At 31.8% G+C, this 25,281-nt stretch overlaps 1 protein-coding gene across 1 annotated transcript in view; it reads left to right on the top strand.

The window, feature by feature from the left end:
• The first annotated feature begins 19,472 nt into the window (after positions 1 to 19,472).
• Positions 19,473 to 25,281, top strand: part of LOC111616588 (poly [ADP-ribose] polymerase 1-like) — a 74,271-nt gene continuing 68,462 nt past the window's right edge. The window contains exon 1 of the mRNA XM_023357984.1: positions 19,473 to 19,588. The gene's annotated coding sequence lies outside the window, so the exon portion shown is untranslated. The remainder of the gene's footprint in view (positions 19,589 to 25,281) is intronic.

Below are 25,281 nucleotides of genomic sequence, written 5' to 3'. Positions count from 1 at the left end.
AACAATTTACCACAACAGACCAGACATCACACTCATTGACAAACACAATAAAATCACATACATTATAGACATAGCCATTCCAAACACTCACAATGTACAAAACACAAGCACTGAAAAAATTAGCAAGTACATAGAACTTGCCCAGGAAATAAGGCATCTGTGGAGGATGGATAGGGTGCTTATTTTACCTGTTCTCTCCTGTACAGGTGTGATACCCCATACACAACACAAAAGTCTGGGAACATTACAATTGAATAGAAATACATACATAACACTACAGAAGGCCACTATATTGAATACATGCCATATTGTTAGGAAATTCCTGAATACAGACACTGACACACTTATTTAATTTTAGTTTTGTTTTGGTTGCTATGCCTTGACTCTGGTCCGGCATAGTACACAGCCACCGGAATGAACCGAGTATAACCCACTAAACACAACAATAATAATAGTATTTGACAATTTTACTTTTTAATCTAACTAAGAGTTAAAAATTGATTCCATTCCATTAAGATATTCTGTATTGGTCTGATATTTTTCTTTGTCTACCAGTATAATATCTATTCAAGTTAATGATTTGTTACCTTAACTTGGTTAGATCAGTTACAGAATTTCATTTTTTGTTTTGTTAAATCATAAATTGTAGATGAACAATATCTATAACAAAAACTTCAATTTGCAACTTTGTCTAGATATTTTAATAAAGCTGCTTTATCTTTAATATTCAGATATGCAGCTTGTTGGCATCTTATCTTCCAGAGTTTTTTCTTCAGGTTGTTTGATATAATTATTATGGTTGTATATGAACAGAGCTAATAAAAGCATTAAGAATGTGTGCAAAAATTACAAGAATACAAACTTTTACTGTTAACTGATTGTGAGAATTTGGACTTTAAGAAACAACATAACTTCTTAATAATAACTTTGTTGAATATCTGCCAACTTTCACACCTGGGATTATATATTCCTTTAAGTTCTCAGTGTCAAAAAATATGCTTGCTTTCCTGAGACCTTCTGACTTGCTGTCCTGATTCTGTCATTTAAGATGATAACTGGTGGCCAATTGAATCAGTTGTTGCCAGTTCCTCCATGAGTAAAAGTCATCACCAATTTCTCCAAGAGACAAGAAGTCGTTGCCAGTACCTCAATAGTTAAAGCCTCCAACTGTTTAGTCATGTCAATGCCTGATCCTACTCAAAAGGATATTTCATCTACTTTGCCCACGATACTTCTTTACCTACAATTACACCTTCAAAGACAAATTATCTGTGATTCAGAACTTTCCTAAATGATCCTGGACAAGACAACATACCCTAGTCAGGAAGCATCACCTTTTGGACACCATCAACCCCAGGTATTTATCAACTTGCAATCAGTTGTAAGCTCTCTCTCTCTCTCGATCACCTATGGTATATAGGTCAGTTATTTTGACATATTATGATGTATATATCATGTAACCTGTTTTAACCGTGGGGTAGCGTAAGTTGAGGTATTACTGTAATAGAATTTACATCACATACACATTGTTTCACCTGGCTCTCCATGCCAGAGAACTATGAGGGCTAAAGTTGCCTGCAGTCAGTGCCATGAGTAATCACTATGGTTTTATCCTAATTAATAACACTGAAAATGAAGATAAGACAGAGGTAACTGTCAATGTTTGTGCACAGTAAGCAGAAGTTGAAGATTTGCAAATTTTCTTCTTTCAGNTTTTCAGAAGCAGGTATAGTTTATGAGGAAAAGCGCAATCGTTTGCTATCAACAAATGCTGAAAAAATTGTTTTCATTCATTACAACTTACCATTGATAGATTTTAAGTATTAAATGTAATAATTTATGATTAAAATAAATACGTTTTTAAGTAATATGTGCAGTTTTTTTTTCATGATTTGGTATTCGGCATTCGGCCGAATGTTGCATACTATTCGGCCGAATACCGAATATTAAAAAAAGTAGCCGAATACCGAATAGTAGCCGAATATTCGTGGCATCTCTAATACTAATATCCTAATATACTATACTAATAATGGATTTTTTCCTTCTTTTCGGTTATTCGATTTTTTCAGTTATCCGACCAACCTGAGTCCCCAATTGAGTCGGATAATCGATGCTCTACTGTAATATTCCTTCAGATATAATTATGAATTTGTTTTATTTATAGTCACCTAAATTTGATGGGAGAATACCAAACTGGTTTCATTTTGACTGTTTTTTTATCCGACATCGAATTAAAACAACAGGTGACATAGCTCATTTTCACTCATTAAGATGGGAAGATCAAAAACGGATAGAAGATAAAATGGGTAAAATTTAATTTTGAAAATTTATGATTATTAATTTATTTGTTTATAAATTTAATTTTAAAACATTTTTACTACAAAAAGCACAAAACAGTTATGTTAAAAACAGAAAAATTTTAACACACATACTGTATATGTTAAAATTTTAAAGAATGCTTTTCTCGGTTAAAGTGATGGTAAATCAAAAAAAAAAATAAATAAAATAATAATAATAATAATAAGTAACTCTCATGTGGTGGGAGAGCCCAGTAAGTTTACTGATCCATAGGGCATTGCAGGCTGGAGCACAAGCTCCTGGTAGGGACACCCATGCCAGTAAGGTCTATGGGCAGAAATGAAGCTAAGAGTGACCACACCCACATTCTGTGGAGATATTTATCATGGTAGTAACCAGATGAAAGTGTGATACCAGCTCGGACGTCACCTGGGTTAACAAGGTCCGCGTTTGTGGGTTAGGCAGAGGCTCACATTCGAAAAATNGTTGCCTGCAGTCAGTGCCATGAGTAATCACTATGGTTTTATCCTAATTAATAACACTGAAAATGAAGATAAGACAGAGGTAACTGTCAATGTTTGTGCACAGTAAGCAGAAGTTGAAGATTTGCAAATTTTCTTCTTTCAGAATATTCTAAATTCAAATTTAAAATAAATTTATTTATAATTATTAATGGTGGTTTAACCACCATTAATAATTAAACCGTTGTTTGTTTGCTAAATGTAGTATCTGAGTGTATTACTTCCATTGTGCTGTCTCATAGTCCTCCGTCTGGAACCCAATTGCTAACACATGCGGCCGCTTGTGTGACCTAAATAGTAACAAAAACCAATTTGTCATTGCAGCTTCTGTGTCAAACAGGTCATAGTGGTGTCATACTGACATTGCATCGAAGGGGTGCCGACCCTCCAGTCTCATGATTATAGAGGCCATATATTAGAGACATCACCAACAAATACAAATTACTCTGTGTACATTTTAAATATCATACTTTGTCGGTTTCTGGAATGTTCTGGATACAGGATCCATACTGTGTATTTGTGTAATCATTTTACAATATTAAACCACTCTAGAATGTGCTTAATAATGTAACTCATTTGGGTCTATAATATGAGTAATTGCTTTGCATTTACTCATGATTTACTGATATATTAAAATGACTTCTTAGAATGCAATTTTTAATTAAAATTAAAAAAACAAGTCTTTAAATTATCATTACCTTAAATAATTCAATTATTCATATGCTAACTTATAAGAGATGGTTCTCATTTGTTTTTACAACTGTTCCATAAGTTTGAACTTTAATAACATTAATGATATGACTCTGAAATGGTATTTGTCAAAGGATTTAATTGAAAATTAATTTGAGATATTGTTCAAATTGTTATAGAAGTATTTATGAAAATAAAAAGGAAAATGAATTGTCTATAAAAAACTTTACGAACTTGGTTACAATCTTTTAACAACTGAATTTTTACAATATCTAAGCCAGTGCCACTGAAAAAGTAATATTTAAACTTGAGAATAATAATAGATTACTGGGGAGGAGAAACATAGAACGTGTTTTAATTTAAAAAAATTATTAAACTATTTATTTAATTATTGACTTGTCATCATACTAATTCTTTTTATCAAATTGTCATAAATGTTTTTAACATACAGGGTATTCAGAAAATATGCAATACAATACCGTAATAACCTGAACTTACGCGATAGGTGGGACTGAGCGATAACCGTGTAAGTCGGGGTATAATTTCACAATTTGTGTAAAATCCAAGTTGGATGTATGTAAGCTAATAAATGTTCTCGTTAATCTTATCTCGTCTTTTGATTTGTTCATGGTTACAAGAAATCACCACATAGAGTCTCTCAAGTCTCTGTAGATATAACAAACACAGAAGTAAATAACACAAAATAAACTGTAGCTATGCTTCTATTCCGCGCAACATGTCTGAACATGTAAGCTGAACAATAGTGTGGGGGGAGTGAGTAATCAAGAGTTGCATGGTGCTCAAACAAAAGACGAATCGACGAGATTTGAAAATCATGTAACTGTGGGGTAGCGTAAGTTGAGGTATTACTGTAATAGAATTTACATCACATACACATTGTTTCACCTGGCTCTCCATGCCAGAGAACTATGAGGGCTAAAGTTGCCTGCAGTCAGTGCCATGAGTAATCACTATGGTTTTATCCTAATTAATAACACTGAAAATGAAGATAAGACAGAGGTAACTGTCAATGTTTGTGCACAGTAAGCAGAAGTTGAAGATTTGCAAATTTTCTTCTTTCAGAATATTCTAAATTCAAATTTAAAATAAATTTATTTATAATTATTAATGGTGGTTTAACCACCATTAATAATTAAACCGTTGTTTGTTTGCTAAATGTAGTATCTGAGTGTATTACTTCCATTGTGCTGTCTCATAGTCCTCCGTCTGGAACCCAATTGCTAACACATGCGGCCGCTTGTGTGACCTAAATAGTAACAAAAACCAATTTGTCATTGCAGCTTCTGTGTCAAACAGGTCATAGTGGTGTCATACTGACATTGCATCGAAGGGGTGCCGACCCTCCAGTCTCATGATTATAGAGGCCATATATTAGAGACATCACCAACAAATACAAATTACTCTGTGTACATTTTAAATATCATACTTTGTCGGTTTCTGGAATGTTCTGGATACAGGATCCATACTGTGTATTTGTGTAATCATTTTACAATATTAAACCACTCTAGAATGTGCTTAATAATGTAACTCATTTGGGTCTATAATATGAGTAATTGCTTTGCATTTACTCATGATTTACTGATATATTAAAATGACTTCTTAGAATGCAATTTTTAATTAAAATTAAAAAAACAAGTCTTTAAATTATCATTACCTTAAATAATTCAATTATTCATATGCTAACTTATAAGAGATGGTTCTCATTTGTTTTTACAACTGTTCCATAAGTTTGAACTTTAATAACATTAATGATATGACTCTGAAATGGTATTTGTCAAAGGATTTAATTGAAAATTAATTTGAGATATTGTTCAAATTGTTATAGAAGTATTTATGAAAATAAAAAGGAAAATGAATTGTCTATAAAAAACTTTACGAACTTGGTTACAATCTTTTAACAACTGAATTTTTACAATATCTAAGCCAGTGCCACTGAAAAAGTAATATTTAAACTTGAGAATAATAATAGATTACTGGGGAGGAGAAACATAGAACGTGTTTTAATTTAAAAAAATTATTAAACTATTTATTTAATTATTGACTTGTCATCATACTAATTCTTTTTATCAAATTGTCATAAATGTTTTTAACATACAGGGTATTCAGAAAATATGCAATACAATACCGTAATAACCTGAACTTACGCGATAGGTGGGACTGAGCGATAACCGTGTAAGTCGGGGTATAATTTCACAATTTGTGTAAAATCCAAGTTGGATGTATGTAAGCTAATAAATGTTCTCGTTAATCTTATCTCGTCTTTTGATTTGTTCATGGTTACAAGAAATCACCACATAGAGTCTCTCAAGTCTCTGTAGATATAACAAACACAGAAGTAAATAACACAAAATAAACTGTAGCTATGCTTCTATTCCGCGCAACATGTCTGAACATGTAAGCTGAACAATAGTGTGGGGGGAGTGAGTAATCAAGAGTTGCATGGTGCTCAAACAAAAGACGAATCGACGAGATTTGAAAATCATGTAACTGTGGGGTAGCGTAAGTTGAGGTATTACTGTAATAGAATTTACATCACATACACATTGTTTCACCTGGCTCTCCATGCCAGAGAACTATGAGGGCTAAAGTTGCCTGCAGTCAGTGCCATGAGTAATCACTATGGTTTTATCCTAATTAATAACACTGAAAATGAAGATAAGACAGAGGTAACTGTCAATGTTTGTGCACAGTAAGCAGAAGTTGAAGATTTGCAAATTTTCTTCTTTCAGAATATTCTAAATTCAAATTTAAAATAAATTTATTTATAATTATTAATGGTGGTTTAACCACCATTAATAATTAAACCGTTGTTTGTTTGCTAAATGTAGTATCTGAGTGTATTACTTCCATTGTGCTGTCTCATAGTCCTCCGTCTGGAACCCAATTGCTAACACATGCGGCCGCTTGTGTGACCTAAATAGTAACAAAAACCAATTTGTCATTGCAGCTTCTGTGTCAAACAGGTCATAGTGGTGTCATACTGACATTGCATCGAAGGGGTGCCGACCCTCCAGTCTCATGATTATAGAGGCCATATATTAGAGACATCACCAACAAATACAAATTACTCTGTGTACATTTTAAATATCATACTTTGTCGGTTTCTGGAATGTTCTGGATACAGGATCCATACTGTGTATTTGTGTAATCATTTTACAATATTAAACCACTCTAGAATGTGCTTAATAATGTAACTCATTTGGGTCTATAATATGAGTAATTGCTTTGCATTTACTCATGATTTACTGATATATTAAAATGACTTCTTAGAATGCAATTTTTAATTAAAATTAAAAAAACAAGTCTTTAAATTATCATTACCTTAAATAATTCAATTATTCATATGCTAACTTATAAGAGATGGTTCTCATTTGTTTTTACAACTGTTCCATAAGTTTGAACTTTAATAACATTAATGATATGACTCTGAAATGGTATTTGTCAAAGGATTTAATTGAAAATTAATTTGAGATATTGTTCAAATTGTTATAGAAGTATTTATGAAAATAAAAAGGAAAATGAATTGTCTATAAAAAACTTTACGAACTTGGTTACAATCTTTTAACAACTGAATTTTTACAATATCTAAGCCAGTGCCACTGAAAAAGTAATATTTAAACTTGAGAATAATAATAGATTACTGGGGAGGAGAAACATAGAACGTGTTTTAATTTAAAAAAATTATTAAACTATTTATTTAATTATTGACTTGTCATCATACTAATTCTTTTTATCAAATTGTCATAAATGTTTTTAACATACAGGGTATTCAGAAAATATGCAATACAATACCGTAATAACCTGAACTTACGCGATAGGTGGGACTGAGCGATAACCGTGTAAGTCGGGGTATAATTTCACAATTTGTGTAAAATCCAAGTTGGATGTATGTAAGCTAATAAATGTTCTCGTTAATCTTATCTCGTCTTTTGATTTGTTCATGGTTACAAGAAATCACCACATAGAGTCTCTCAAGTCTCTGTAGATATAACAAACACAGAAGTAAATAACACAAAATAAACTGTAGCTATGCTTCTATTCCGCGCAACATGTCTGAACATGTAAGCTGAACAATAGTGTGGGGGGAGTGAGTAATCAAGAGTTGCATGGTGCTCAAACAAAAGACGAATCGACGAGATTTGAAAATCATGTAACTGTGGGGTAGCGTAAGTTGAGGTATTACTGTAATAGAATTTACATCACATACACATTGTTTCACCTGGCTCTCCATGCCAGAGAACTATGAGGGCTAAAGTTGCCTGCAGTCAGTGCCATGAGTAATCACTATGGTTTTATCCTAATTAATAACACTGAAAATGAAGATAAGACAGAGGTAACTGTCAATGTTTGTGCACAGTAAGCAGAAGTTGAAGATTTGCAAATTTTCTTCTTTCAGAATATTCTAAATTCAAATTTAAAATAAATTTATTTATAATTATTAATGGTGGTTTAACCACCATTAATAATTAAACCGTTGTTTGTTTGCTAAATGTAGTATCTGAGTGTATTACTTCCATTGTGCTGTCTCATAGTCCTCCGTCTGGAACCCAATTGCTAACACATGCGGCCGCTTGTGTGACCTAAATAGTAACAAAAACCAATTTGTCATTGCAGCTTCTGTGTCAAACAGGTCATAGTGGTGTCATACTGACATTGCATCGAAGGGGTGCCGACCCTCCAGTCTCATGATTATAGAGGCCATATATTAGAGACATCACCAACAAATACAAATTACTCTGTGTACATTTTAAATATCATACTTTGTCGGTTTCTGGAATGTTCTGGATACAGGATCCATACTGTGTATTTGTGTAATCATTTTACAATATTAAACCACTCTAGAATGTGCTTAATAATGTAACTCATTTGGGTCTATAATATGAGTAATTGCTTTGCATTTACTCATGATTTACTGATATATTAAAATGACTTCTTAGAATGCAATTTTTAATTAAAATTAAAAAAACAAGTCTTTAAATTATCATTACCTTAAATAATTCAATTATTCATATGCTAACTTATAAGAGATGGTTCTCATTTGTTTTTACAACTGTTCCATAAGTTTGAACTTTAATAACATTAATGATATGACTCTGAAATGGTATTTGTCAAAGGATTTAATTGAAAATTAATTTGAGATATTGTTCAAATTGTTATAGAAGTATTTATGAAAATAAAAAGGAAAATGAATTGTCTATAAAAAACTTTACGAACTTGGTTACAATCTTTTAACAACTGAATTTTTACAATATCTAAGCCAGTGCCACTGAAAAAGTAATATTTAAACTTGAGAATAATAATAGATTACTGGGGAGGAGAAACATAGAACGTGTTTTAATTTAAAAAAATTATTAAACTATTTATTTAATTATTGACTTGTCATCATACTAATTCTTTTTATCAAATTGTCATAAATGTTTTTAACATACAGGGTATTCAGAAAATATGCAATACAATACCGTAATAACCTGAACTTACGCGATAGGTGGGACTGAGCGATAACCGTGTAAGTCGGGGTATAATTTCACAATTTGTGTAAAATCCAAGTTGGATGTATGTAAGCTAATAAATGTTCTCGTTAATCTTATCTCGTCTTTTGATTTGTTCATGGTTACAAGAAATCACCACATAGAGTCTCTCAAGTCTCTGTAGATATAACAAACACAGAAGTAAATAACACAAAATAAACTGTAGCTATGCTTCTATTCCGCGCAACATGTCTGAACATGTAAGCTGAACAATAGTGTGGGGGGAGTGAGTAATCAAGAGTTGCATGGTGCTCAAACAAAAGACGAATCGACGAGATTTGAAAATCATGTAACTGTGGGGTAGCGTAAGTTGAGGTATTACTGTAATAGAATTTACATCACATACACATTGTTTCACCTGGCTCTCCATGCCAGAGAACTATGAGGGCTAAAGTTGCCTGCAGTCAGTGCCATGAGTAATCACTATGGTTTTATCCTAATTAATAACACTGAAAATGAAGATAAGACAGAGGTAACTGTCAATGTTTGTGCACAGTAAGCAGAAGTTGAAGATTTGCAAATTTTCTTCTTTCAGAATATTCTAAATTCAAATTTAAAATAAATTTATTTATAATTATTAATGGTTGTTTAACCACCTACCTCTAGCAAAATTGTTTTGTATCTGATTATTAATTAGCCTTGGAGGGAGGTACTAAAGCAGAGATTATGTATCTGATTATTAATTAGCCTTAATACACTGGCGGAAATTGAAAGTGTTACACCCAGATGAAATTGGTGGAAATTCACGAAACTTGATAAACATTTACAGAGGCATACTCAGAAGAAATTAACACAAAATGCAGTTGAATTATGCAAAGTTTTATTGTTATGTGTTGTTTGGTACATGTTTCAGTAAGAAATATGCACACCTTGAGCATGGATACACTCTTGAATCCTTGCAGCCATTGAATCAATAAGTGTTTGAATGTTTTGTTGGGGTATATTTCTCCATGCCTGCACAACTTGTGCAGTCAGTTGTTGTACAGTGTGCACTAGATGGCTATGAGACATAATCCATTTATCCATGGCATCCCAGACATGCTCTATAGGGGATAAATCTGGAGAACAGGCGGGCCAGTTCATGATTCCGATACTTTGCAAGGCCTGTCTTGTGATGGCAGCAGCATTAGGACAAGCATTATTTTGTTGGAAGATACCATTTTGGATGGTGTTCATGAAAGGTATGACTACTGGATGGATCACTGTGTCCACATATTGGTGGGCATTCATTGTGCCTTCAACAATCACCAACTCGGTTCTGCCATTGTAACTTATAGCCCCTCCCAAACCATGATACCAGGGGTTGGACCTGAGTGGCACTCTGAAATCACAGGAGGATGAGCTCTTTCTCCAACACTTTGTCGGACATGTTGCTGATTATCACATTAGCTTAGACAGAATCAGGATTCATCACTAAACACAACTGCATGGCATTCATGTGTCCAGTTACATCTAACAGTACACCATGTTAGCCGTTGTTGGTGATGAAATCTAGTTAAGGAAACACATTGCATGGGGGTCCAAAATCTCAGCCCAGCATCAAGCAATCAGTTTACAATTGTCCGTGAGGTGACTCTGGAAGTAACTACTGCTTGGATCTTTGCTGCTGTTGCCCACCTGTCAGCAACTGCCATCCGCACAATATGGCAGTCTTCATGTGGTGTTGTCCTTCTGTGTTGACTGTGCCAGGTCTGCAAGTACTCCCTTCCTGCATCTACCATGTGACCGCAAATAAAATTTCTTTTAACAACTGAACTCTGTCTCCTGATAAAACAGGCTTGATTGTAAGACATATTCAGTGTTACTGTTTGATAGTCTGAATTGGAATACCAGTAGATTTTTTGCATTTGTACTTTTTGTACTGACATTACACTACAGCCAGTCCTTCAGGTGATTTCACAATATAATGCTCCCATTTCTGACATGCCAATTATCTGACCTCTTTCAAAGTCAGACATTTGGGTGTACGGAATTCTCAATCGTCAGTATGGGCATAGCTAGTCACCAACAACCTGTGGACCATATTTTAAAAACTCATGTTCCATAATACAGTTCACAACTTATAAACTAAACACTATAGCAATTTTGTGTAACAAATGTCTCCATAATTTCCATACCACTGTTCTTCATATAATTTTTGATCATTCAATATTCTTCAAAAAGAGATTCTTTTGTCTCAATTTCATATGTCTTTGACAATACTGTGTGAGTGTAACACTTTCAATTTCTGCTGTGTATATCTTGATAAATAATCCAGCAGATTGTTTAGTAATAACAGATCTTATTGCTATAGAGGTTTAACATATGCTAAATTGACAGTCTTCTAAATTTCTGGGGATCATTGTATAGAAAAAAAATTAGCAGAAATTTATCACTTTAAAGATGGTAAGTTTAAGTACAAGTATCTAATGACATTAATTAATGCAGTGGTGCCTTGTACTTCAAATTTAATTCATTCCAGGAGGTTATTCAAACTCTGAATTGTTTGAATGACCTCCTGGAATTTTTTCCATTAGAAATAATTGGAAGTGAATTAATCCATTTCCAGACCCTAAACAATACCCATTTTGATAAACTTAAAATCAAAAATATACATAATTTAAGATAAAAATAAACAATTAAATACCCTGATAATAAATTAAAACATGAAACAATAAATTGAATACATAAATACTGTATAATAAAATGAAAATTGCATTTACTGGTCACACACCATCGACTTAGATATCTTAAACATGGTCATCAAATCTGCCACATTCATGCTTCTTTTTCATCTGAATCATTGATATTACAGCCTTCCTCCTGTTGGATTTCATTGCTTCCACACACTTCTCAGATGACATGATTAATAAGTAAAGGTGTGAAAATAAAGTTTTTGTTTATTTTTAACAGCTATCCCTACTTAACATAGCTGTATGATTTAATTATAACTGTTGTGAAATTTAACTCATTATTGCTAATTTGAGATTGTATTCTTCATTCAGAAGTTTATTTTATGCTTCAGATGCATTTTTCACTGTGTGCACAGTTTAAACTTTGGAGCATTCGAAGTATGATATACCACTGTACATGAATTTACATGGAAGGCAACTAAATGTAGGCATGCATATATTTGTCTCTGATGGTTTCTGGAAAATTACAATGAAGATGAATGTGTGTGGCATGTAAAGGCTATTTTGTGATTTTTCTGGTAAGTTAGGCTAAGGGAAAGATGTTTAATTGAGGTTGTAATTGCAATTTAAAATTAATAGATAACCGACGACAGCTCATAACTTGCACCCAATTTTAGTTTTGACTTTGAAACAGATATCTGTGGGTCATTTGCAGGAAATTACAGTAATTATTTTTAGAATTTGGTAGAAGTGATCATTTATTTGGTTTTCAATATATAAGAATAAAATATGTATCTATAACTAAATTACTTACATTTTTTTCTTGTTACATTAAGAAATTATATATTTTTTTATATTAGTTGGAACAGACAGTATTGTTGAGAGTAAAACTAAAAATAAAAGAACAAAGAAGTCTGCAAAACAAGATGATTTTTCAACTGAATATGCAAAATCTAACAGAAGCACATGTCGAGGCTGTGAACAGAAAATCGACAAAGTAAAATTCTCTTTGAAATTAATAAAAATAATAATAATAATGAATATTTAATTGTGCAGATAATTCATTATGTAATTGATTTTAATTTAAATAGCCCTTTGATTGTATTACATTAAAATGCAGAAATATCTGTTATTGAATAGGATGATGTGAGAATTTCAAAAACTGATTGGGATAGTATCACAGCATATGGACCAACTAAATTATGGTATCATGTTAACTGTTTTGTGAAAAATAGAGAAACCTTGGAGTTTTATGATGAGGCTGAAAAGTAAGTGTTGTAAAATTGTTTTCTGTTTACATATCTTAAATATAAAAACATGTTGAACAGGATTATCTTTGTATAAATTTTATCAGTTTTTTTTTTCATATTATGAAATTAAATAAAATTTTAATGAAAAATAGTATAGTCAGAAACTTTTAGGAATATATATATATACAATATATCTGTCAGGACCTGAAAATATGTTTGATTGTGTGACAATGTGCAAAGCGCCCCTTATGATTTCGCACCACTTGACCGAAGAGTTGGCACCACTTTGTTGATGCCTATATCAGGACTGACACCACTGCATCTTTAGGGTAGACACAGAAACCTCTATGACTGCTAAGTTTTGTTTATGTGAGCGGTCATTACATAGGCAATTGGATTTGGGATGGAGGAGGTCCAAAAAATTGCATGACTGAAAGAAGTGCACTCAACTTCAGATTTAACTAAACAAATACTCGTTTATTTGTATAGGATTATACATAGATATATGTATGTATATATGGGAGGGTAACAAAAATTTACAATATCGAGACTTTAGGACTATCATAGCAGGTCCCTATCATGCAAGAGTTCACATTTGGCCACATGCTGATAAATATTTGGAGTCAGAGTTTCCGAGGAGGTCGATTCCTTGCTTTTCAAGGAGAGTGGATGACATCGTCAAATAGGTACATAGAAGATAATGAATAGATAGACGGACTCAGAATAGGTATTTAATTCAGAGGACCTCTGATTCATAAGATGTCAAGTAGCTTGGACATCAGGTAGATTGATGTAGATCCCTCTGGGGGTAGGTTGACCAATAATTTTAGGTAGTCAGAGGACTGGTCAAAGGTGGTGATCAGTAGAATAGGCAGTGTATCTGAATTCCTTGGAGCGTAAAGGTGAGTAACAAACTGTAGAAGATGACAAACTTCTCTGTCATCATCAATTTTCTCCTTTTGTGGCTCCTTCCCCTTTAGTTCTCATACTCATCTTTGGTAATGTTAAGTTTGATGTCCAATGGATTATTTTTTGTTGTTAGGTTCCTGATGAACTCATTTGATGCCACCTTCATAAGGAAGTGATTCCAAGGGAAAGATATAATCATATTCTCTAACTTTTTTGGGGGGAAATTTAACAAATTTTAACATTATTCTTTTGTTTTTTCTTGAAAAATTTTTTAACAAAATTTTTTGTCAAGTCCATGCCCTCACAATTGGTAAAGTCTCTGACTGATCTAACCTAACTCTACCTAACTCTGTTCTCGAGATTAAGGATGGACAGATGGATAGACAACTGTGGGAGTTTATAGGTCTACAATTTTTTCAAATTGTAGCCCAAAAAATTCTTTCCAAGAACTTGTGCCAGGTATTTAAATGTAATCTTTATGAGCTAACATGACAATGAGTAAGACAATTTGACTACCAAAAAGTAGTGTTTTGCTGTTGTAAATTCTAATCACTCTACAATTATACATAGAACAAGTTAATCTGTTATCATACTTCTTGAGAAATTTTAATGCTTTAATTAATCATTTACTTCATTCTCTGTAATTAGCAACATGTTATAATCAACTTGTTTTTGAATACTTAGTACTAGTTAGTTACTAACTATTCCATATAAAGCAAACTGTAACACTGTGTTGTTTTATTCTCACTGTTTTTACAAATTACATTTATTGCTTTGTTCATTTGGTTTGAGGAAACTCTAATGATTCTTGAAAGTATTTGATTCTACCCCTGGTTAATTCCAACAAAGACTAATATTAACAAAGATATTTTGTCTGTATGTCCCCTTCATTTCTGTGACAAGGCTTGAAATTTTTCTCAGATTACAATTTATCATGCTCTATGATCATTATATCTGGAGGCAATTTTACTTATTTGTCTTTGAATGGACTTTTAATTTTCTGCCTTATCCAGGTTATGCTATGTTCTTCATACTCAAAAATCATTTCATTTCCATGTTGGACAGGTTTATGGCTTATAGCAGAATTTAACTTAAAAGTTTGATCTGTTCTGAAGAATTTTTCCACTTTCTTTTTTATTCAGGTTCCATTTTGGATAGGATTTACTGTATTTTATCTTGAGAAAGTGCACACTTTTCTGGTTAACTGATAGTTGAATTTTAAAAATAAACTTTAGAGGGTGTTAAAAAAAACAAGCTAAAGCATGTCAAAGTTGAAAATTAAAGAAGTAAAATATTACTTACTTTACAAAAAATAAAACATGCCAGTTTCAGAAATTTATATTGTGACTTAGAGTTTTAAAAATGGATGATAAAACAATGTAATTACAATTATGAGTATCATTATCTATTTATAATAATTAATAATTTAAAATTTGCATTTATATTAAATGTTAAATTCTGTATACTTTATATTACATTATTGTATAGTGAATGAAAGTATAGGATTGTTTTTCTATTTCAGATTACCAGGCTTTTTTACTTTAGGAGTTAATGATCAAAAAGAGTTGAAGAAAAAATTAAAATCAATAAACAAGTAATTATTTTGTGTTGGAATTTTTATTTATTTTCTTGTTAAATTTTCAATATACTCTGAAGAAATACTTGAAGCCTAACATATTTCCTAGCTGAAAGAGTTTGCTCAGAAGCATGGACATAACACCAGGAATGATAGTGTTTTAAGACCATCTTTGCAAGTAAAATTTTACCTATGTAAGCATCATAAAAATTTATTTTTAATAGTTACATTTTTTTAAAAATACTTTTTTATTTTATCTTATTTTAATGATTTCTGGTTTGTGATAAAATAAAAATACAATATACTAGTTGTGCCTGTGCAGATAAGTTTCACATATCTGGGGGGAAAAAACATCAAACAAAACATTACAGGAATAAAAAAAACAGTTTAATGTACAATAATGCTAAATAATTTCAAGAATTGAGTTTTATATATTTAACTTTAACACATTAAATTTTTTCGTTATGGCTATAAATTATAAAAATCACTGCCTGTATTGCCATTACATTGTAAAACATAAAGTTTCTAAGAATATATTATTATAAAAAGACAGTAATTGAAGTTAATAGTGCTGCCTCCATCAAAGAGCAAGAGAAGTGAATGTTATTGTTTTTTGTAAAATGTTTTCTTCTTAATGAATTAATAAAGGCCAGAATCCTAAATCATATGTTTGTGGAAATGTGTAAAGTGTAAAGATCTGTGCAGTACTTTATTAGATCCAAGGAGTGTCACAGACATTATTATATTTATATGTTAGGCTCAAAGACCAAAAATGCTCATTGAGCAAAAAAAATTGCCACAATGCATTGTGGTCACTTTAAATCATCCACAGTGTAAAATTTATGTTGTGGCACTTGTAAAAACAGCCACAATGTGTTTTGACTAACTCAAAAAGACCACAAAGTGAAATTTGCATTGTGGCTTTCATGATATTTGACCATTATGTGTTGCAGTGATAAGAAAAGCCATAACATGTTCTGAATGTTAGCTGATGCAACCATGATAGAGGGTGATATGACGTACAATGGTTTGTAACTTTAAAATTTGGGTTCCAGCCTCAAAACATTTTTATTTACAATTTTTAATGCTGAACAACATTAGTTCTACAAGTTTACCTAGAAATTTAATTTTCATACTTAAAAAAATTTTCAAAGAAATAAAATGTATGGAGATAAATACACATTTGCTTGTTTTTTTTTTTTTGCTTAAAAGTGCTAAAGGTCAAACTACATGTACTAGTAGGGGCTTGATGTACTCTTGTACTCTACATGATGACATAAAAATCAGCTGCTAAAGTTAAAAACCACTGTGCGACAGATATATTATGGTTAAAAGCCACCACAAGTTCTGGATGTTAATTAATAATGAGGTGATGACATGATGATAAGAAAATAAAACTTTCTTTTTCATTATGATTTATTTATCTTTAATTATCTTTTATAAGTAGGTAACAGAATTATTCATAACATACAGAAATGTAACTTGGTTACTTTGCAACATCATTTAATCATTTGTGAAAATCTGTTGCAGTGCTTGAGATGTCAACATTCTCAAACAACTAATTTACTAAAAATAATTATTTTGTCAGGAACTTTTATTAATAAATCAGTCTTTTTAGGAGAATCAAAAATGTTGCAGAGTTATTTATTTTTACAAGAACTATTAACATGATCTTTTGAGTTGCATTTTATGTTCTTTGAGTGACATTTGCATTTTTTATCAATACAATATCTTTTACAGTGAGACATTATAAACCCTTGCTTACTTCCAGATGTTAACATGGATGCTGAGCGAAGTGTTATTGAAGTTGAAGGTATGTCCTGAATGTTAATAAAGTTACTCTCAGAAATTGTAAATTCATTATGAGCGTAAAGTCAATCAAGAAGATATTCCTTGTTTCCTAATTGATAGAGACTTGATGGATTAATGCTCATAACAACAGCTAAAACATTTCTGAGAGCTGCATGTCCCCTATCAACATCAGGCACCCTAATTAAAACATTCAAACCAATTTTAACCTGTCTGTTGTATTGTGATTGCATCAGCTAACGTTTGGAACATGTTATGGCTTTTCTTAATGATCATAATGTGTAGCTGTTTTTTTTTTTTTTACAACATATACACTGGTGTGCAAAACTTAAGCAACAATTGTTGTAACGCCGCAAGAAATCACCTGGGAGACATGAAATTCAGAATACAGAGACAGTATTTTGTACTTAAAGGATGAAGAAACCATACTAACACAAAAATGAATAGAATGCATACAGTATGGAATCAAAGCCTCCTTCTTATTGTAATCTTGCCCTGTGTGCACTTACTGCACACATTCTACATACCCTCATCACACCTGTGATGTCTTCTTCCTGAATATGAATTACCTTTCTACTGAGTTGGGTGTTTATTGTACTGATCGCAACACGCACTTTCCTACAATTTTATGGCTGTCTGCTTAAAAATTACATTGTTGCTTAAGTTTTGCACACCAGTGTATATGATTATTCACAGTTTATTTTTCTATACCAGCTGTATTTAAAATATATTTGCTGTCCTTAACTTCAGGTTTATTATTAACTAGCTTACTCATCGCGCATTGCTGCGATCTCAGAAGAAACGAAATTCAAGCCAACTCATTGTAATAAAATTCAATTTACATTTTATTGTAATTTGTCTTTTTAAATTATTGTGAGTTGATATTAAAATTTGGAAAAGGGGGATCCCTAGATTGGTAAAATAGGCAAATTTCTTCCTACAACTTCGGTTGTTCGGGATACAGTTAAGGTTTTAACAAAGTTCGAGCAAAATACATAATTAGCAAAAAATAGTTGAAATAAAGTGATTAAACAAAAATTATTACAAATATCGTAAATAACAGTTCACAAATGCATATATAGAGATATTTTTTGGAGGGGGAAATGGTCTTCACAATTTGAAATTGATCGAATTCACGATGAAATGCTCGTATACACTCACGCCGTCTATTGTAGGATAAATGCACTATGCCAGAAACCTTCATGGGAGTATATTAAACAACTTTCCAAAGTTTCATGGCAGTCGGATAAATGGTGTGGTAATGTATGTAGGACATACAGACAGACATACACTCATTTTTATATATATAGATTAAAATTTTTGAAAAACAATTTTCTTTAGATGTGTTTGTTATAAGCTTTCTTTTTCTTGATCAATATTGTATATGATAATACATTCATAGAGTCCATTTAAAAAATAAAGTAAGGGTGACCTTAGGCCATCTCAAAAGAAATAACATGTGTTAGCTAGATATATCCATAATTATTGTGGAAGTTTACAGGAAACTAACAGCAGTAATTTCTTATATTCATTTCAGTTTGAGAATCTGGCCAAATATAAAATTTGTATGGATTAGATTTCTCATATAAAGGGCCATTTCGTAGTGATTTCTAGATTATTAAAAAGAAATTAACCATATTAGAAATGTGGCTCTGCCCTTTCCATCCGGATTGGTCTAATTTTATATTTGAGTCTAATACTTGTAAAGGTGAATGCAATGTATTGTAGAAGAGTAAAGAAATCATAACACCAGATAAAACTCCAGGCACAAAATAATACAGCAAAAAAACAGAATGAATGCTGTGAAATTATCGAGGCTGCTCTTTAAAGAGATGAATGTCAAAATGCTTACAATTAGATTTAATAGTATATTAGTTTTTAGTATATTTTTATTAAACAGTGATTTTATATTTTTGTTCAGCTTATTATTGGATTTTAAAAAAGTACAGTTAATACTGTAACAATATGCATCTATTCTTTCTGATTCTAGAATTGAATTGTAAATTTTATAAATAAATGCACTGACAATAAAATACTTGGCTTTTAATATTAACAACTTTTAATAATCATCAATTTATCAATGATATCAATAATTAATGTATTTCTATTATTTAATTTTACAAAATGAGTGATAAATAAGGTTGAAACTCAATCTTATTTATAATAAATGTGCATATTTACCATTCAATGTCAAATTACCATTTGTTATTCATAATATGAAATATAAATTAAATTCAAATTTAATTTTTATTTCTAGAAACAAAGTGATACCATTTTTTATTATCGTGATCTTTTACAAAAGAATCTATCTAAAGTAGAACTTCAAGAACTTTTAGAATTTAATGATCAACAAATTCCAAAAGGTGAAAGCAATGTAAGTAATTTTCAGTTTTTATGTTCGTTTATATTTTATTTTTAAGTACAATAAATCACAAAAACCAAACCCAATATATATTAATAATCAAATGATACAGCCAGATTCTTATCAAATTATAATATCAGTAATATTAACATGAGGGCAGCTTAACTCCAGTCCAAATTACTTACAAGGGAACTGTCGGAGTGTCTTCTAATAAGTTTTAATAAAATTTAGTTAATAACTACATTAAAAGTATACAAACTCTATTTTAAATTTGTAGCATTCACTAAAAGTGTTGATCAGAGTTATTAGCAATCAAATGTTGCACTACTTTATAGTAGTTTAACACAGTTATGCAAATTTTTAGAAGTGAAAGGGTCACGGAGGAAGACAGCGATATTACATTTAGAATAAATTCTGGAATTTTCAAAAATGGTTGAAGAATTAATAAAATTTTGTATACTTTTAACATAATTATTAACTAAATTTTATTAATTCTTCTCCCATTTTTGAAAATTCCAGAATTTATTCTAAATGTAATATCGCCGTCTTCCTCCGCGACCCTTTCACTTCTAAAAATTTGCATAACTGTGTTAAACTACTATAAAGTAGTGCAACATTTGATTGCTAATAACTCTGATCAACACTTTTAGTGAATGCTACAAATTTAAAATAGAGTTTGTATACTTTTAACGTAGTTATTAACTAAATTTTATTAAAATTTATTAGAAGACACTCTGATAGTTCCCTTGTTAGTATGTTAATAGTTAATTAAACCATACAGCCAGATTATCAGGCTATATCATTTGTACAGTAAAAGTTGTGAAAGCCAGAAAATTTCAGTTATTTTTGCATTACTGCCAAATTTTACTTTTGGAATATCCCATCTAAGGTAGAACCTTTTAAGATATGAAAGGAAAGCTATTTGCACCCTATCTCTGTTAGTAATTTACATTAATTATAATCTGTCAAAGATGCAAATTTATATAAAAAGTGCGACTCACATTAACCAATTAACTGGAGTGCCTATGATTAACATTTGTAAACGCTTTATGGAAATTTAAACAATTATTGAATCAAAAAGTCTTGACACAAAACATTAAAAATGTAATTAAATCTACCATTATTTATTTTGCTTATAAGATTGATTTGAGGAAATAATTTAGTTAAATATTATAATTGATATTACTGAGTTTGCAAATTATTTTAAAGACGTAAAATGTATGATTTAGGCCTAATGACATGCCAGTACACAAATTATAGTTAATAGGATTAACAATAATTTGTGTATCAATCAAGAAAAGCTTAGTATCAAACAATAAAATGAAATGTGTTAAAAAGAGGGCCTCTGAATGAAGTTTAAAATGTTTGTGGTTGAATACTTAATGTACTGGAAGTTGTGTGGTAAGTGTGTATTAGTGTTAAAATCTAGTAAAGTTTAATAAGTAATCTTATGAACATTAAATCTTGCATCAGATTTAGATTTGATTTTGATTTCATCTGATCTTTTGGTTCTTACATGTGCCAGTGAAAAATTTGTGCTATCTTTTTCAAATTGATATAGAACCACATTGCTAAGGTGAACATCATCATGAGAGATTTTTCTCTTATTGATTGCACTTTGATAGAAAATTTTTTAGTATGAAAAAGAAGAAACTTTCTCTGTTGATTTTGTGTTTGGTTAAGGCATAAACTTTGGAAAATATTTGTTTTCTATTTTTTTCCATGTTTACATTATACTAGCTTGTTATACTCAGCTTTGCCTGGGTTTATAAAGTTCCCATCACAGCATTATTAATTGTAAATTTCAAAAATGTATGTGGTACCCATTTTAAGAACATTATCAGAATCCCTATAAACTAAGTGGGAAGTTTATAGAAAAATTTAGATTTAGTTTGGTTTATATATGGGTGATCTTCAAAGAAGATTGCCCATATATAAAAGAATATTTGAACTGTCTTCTTCTTAAACAGTTTGAATCTTGTTAAACCTGACACAAACCTATGAAAAGGAATCAAAAATGTTTGTTTAAATAAATTAAAAGTAAAGTGTTTCCAGAAAAAAGCATTTAAGGTGTTGTTCAAACTAAATTAATTTCAGCCTATATAGAAGTGTTTTTTAGTGATATAATAACTTTCTCATTATAACTATGACAGTTTTTATGATTTACAGATGATACTGTAGTGCATTAAATTTTCATATGATTCCAAGTAAAAATAATTTTGTGCTAAGTTTACTGCCATTTGAGTTTTAAAAATTGATTTTTCAAGATGAATCAGTCTAAGCATTTGTTGGATTCTTCTTTTCTTCAAAAAAGGTTCGCACAATTATACCGTTAGAAAAACCTGACTCAAGTGAATGAATTCAAAACTTGTGATTAACTCATGATGATGATATTTGTTTACGTTGTTGCATCATTTGCCAAACCTCATTTAGTGTTAAATACAATGAAATAAAACCATTTAAGAGGCATGCTGATGGCAAGAAACATGAAAAAAGAAGTGCATCTTCTTATTTATACCTTTCCTCTTCTTAGTCATCATGATGGCTAATGAAGCAGTTTTCAAGGTTGGTGACTCTAGATGACATGATGGGACAGTTTGTTAAGTGAAAGAGGATTAGCTGTAATTTCTTTTTGAGGGTAGCATTACACTATTAACTTTACATAAATAAGATTACAAATTTATTTTGTAGTACACAATGAATGTATGCATATCTATATATAAATAGAGAATTTTTGGGTTTCTTTTGAAACATTGATTCTAGATTTTCCATTTTTAAGCTTGATGTTTATTAATTGATGAATATACCATGCTCATAATATAAATCATTAATTTTTCTGAACTAAAATTAACTTTAGAAAGTAGTCAAAGGAATTGGGGATAGTATTGGAATCAAAAGTTTTTGCCAAAATCAGGTTCGGAAGAAATTTTGGTATTGTCCCATCACTACTATGAATGTAGTACACTCATAGACAATAAATACACACTATGTAACGATAACTCATTAGCTTATTTGTGTTCAACTACAACTGAGATTCAATCATTATTGCTCAAAAATCAAAAACAAAACCAACTTTGGAGCTGTTTAGTTTAAGATTATCTTTCTCATATCTTTCAAATTCATTATTTATATTTGGTCTGTTCATTGAAAATGGCAGTTTTTATGCTATTCTAAATTAATTTAGTTTTAATTATTATAATCTATTAGAAGATACAATGAATTATATATTTTTAAATTTTATTATGTTTTAAATATCTGTTAATTATTAAAATTTTAATTCAGAAATGCTCATAAGAAAATTAAAATACACACATCAACAGTGAAATTGCAACATTGAAAGAAAAGGTTAAAATGATGAAATGCATGAAGATAGTAGAGGTGGTGGAAGTATGAAAATGACTGAAATTTGACACAACATTGAGAATCATGGCAGTGACTCCATACCAAGTAAAAAATCACTGACTGACTATATATACCGTATATCTCAGCAGATAAGACGATAGTTGAATCATAAAAAAAGATCCTGAAAATTCGGAGTCATTTTATAGGACAGATACAAAAAAATTAGATTGAAATTTATAAAAATTAAAACCATTAACCGTAATTATATACTAGTAGAGAGTAGGGTATGTCCATAAAATAGAATAGCCCATACGATGTTTTTGTGAATAGGCACTGTGGACCCAACATCAAGAAAGAGTTGTGCTAGATAAATGAAACTTGGTAGGTGTGTTTTCTTATCTAAAAGATGACATCTATTCAAATTTTGCACTAGATGAATAAGAGTGATGCGAGTAGCGCCACAATGAACATGCAAATCACATTTGCTGTAAATACAGGATGTAAACTTGTTGAGCGTTATTTATCGTCCGGATTGAACATTGTGAGTTAAGGTTTGAGTCAAAAATGCCTTTAAGGAGATGAAGAAGGCAGTATCAGCAGCTTACTGGGTTTGAACAAGGCCATGTAAATAGGGTTATGAGAAGGCGGATTTTCTTTCCACATTATTGCAGAAAGACTTGGCAGGGATGTATTCACTGTGCGTGATTGTTGGCAGCTGCGGTCACTGAAAGGTGCTGTCTCGAAGACCTGGGTCCAGCCGCACACAGGCCACTACTGAGAGGAAAGACCACCATATTTGGCACATGGCTGTGGTGCATTGTACTGCATCTGCAGCAAAAATTAGAATTTCTGTTAGCACCAGAGTGACCCAGCAAACTGTAACAAATTGATTTCTTGAGGGACAGCTTTGAGCCAGACACTCTGTGGCATTTATTCCACTAACTCTAAATCACTACCATCTGCAATGTTGTATGTAAAATGTTGTGATGGGGGTGTAAAATGTTCCTGTTTACACAGTCTAAAAGAACACAGTACACACTTCCTTTCTAACAATAACAACACAATTACACTTTAATGTTTCCAAATCAGCGAGTGACTCTCTGGCACTCCATAATCGAGCAACACTCCGGCACTCGACAATTATTTGATAATTACAATACTGGTTCCTGACCAGCCACACAGCTACCCACTCTGGTTAGCTCCCCGGTCAGCACTGACTCGATACACCACCAAGCAGCTCACAATTTCTCCCTCTCTAGGTGGGACAATCTCCCCCACATTCTTAGGGATACTATTACCGCACCCACCTGACACATGTGACAAAGCTGTGGACTGTCCATCAACACTTGCTGACATCCACACACCTGACACATGTTACAATTGAACTTAACATGCAACTTCAGTGGTGTCAAGCAGAGGGCGGAGTGGAGATCTGTTGTGTTCTCAGATGAGAGTTGTTTCTGTCTTGGTGCCAGTGATGGCCTTATGTTGGTTAGAAGGAGGCCAGGTGAGCACTTGAAACCAAGCTGTCTCCCCAGACCATAACTCCTGTGTGTCTGTGGCATAGACACACAGGAGTTATGGTCTGGGGAGCAATTTCCTATGACAGCAGGAGCACTCTCATTATCCCAAGTACCTTGACAGCAAATTTGTATGTCAGACTGGTGATTGAACTGGTTGTACTGCCATTCATGAGCAATATTCAAGGGGGTATTTTCCAACAGGATAACACTTGTCCTCATACCATTGCTGTCACCCAACGTGCTCTAGAGAGTGTTGACATGTTGCCTTGCCTGCGAGTTCACCAGATCTTACTCATGGGACATTATTGGACAATAAATTCAGTGTCACCAGCGTTAACTATTGCTGATTTGACTGACCAAGTACAACAGGCATGGAACTTCATCCCACAAAATGACATACAGCACCTGTACAACACAATGCATGCACGTTTGCATGCTTGCCTTCAAAATCGTGGCAATTACAGTGGTTATTAATGTAAAGATCCATTTCACATTTAAAATGGATCTTCTTACATATACTTTAGTCTGTGACCTTAAAAATTCAATCAAATAAATATGTTACCTAGACAAATGCTTTGCCTGAATTTCATTCCTCTAAACTAATTTTTTTCTTGGTGTTGGGATTTCATTTTTTGCCAGTGTACATACAGGAATAAGAGTTGCCGATTCAGGATTGGTTTCACCTCCCCAAATGCCTAAAGAAATTCTGAATATCTTGTTTGAAAGATGATTATTTTGTTTTTAGGTAATGTGCATGCAAAATCTCAGGTTTTTCTATAAAAGGCTTGCCAAAATATAAGCAATTGAAAAGTGCAAAATACGGCTTGTTTTGCAAAAAAA

Source organism: Centruroides sculpturatus, unplaced genomic scaffold (assembly GCF_000671375.1).
Source record: "Centruroides sculpturatus isolate CEXI.00-Female unplaced genomic scaffold, Cexi_2.0 scaffold1409, whole genome shotgun sequence".
Classification (NCBI taxonomy): domain Eukaryota; kingdom Metazoa; phylum Arthropoda; class Arachnida; order Scorpiones; family Buthidae; genus Centruroides; species Centruroides sculpturatus.
Note: the sequence above shows the minus strand (reverse complement) of the source record. Positions and strands in the feature narration are given on the sequence as shown.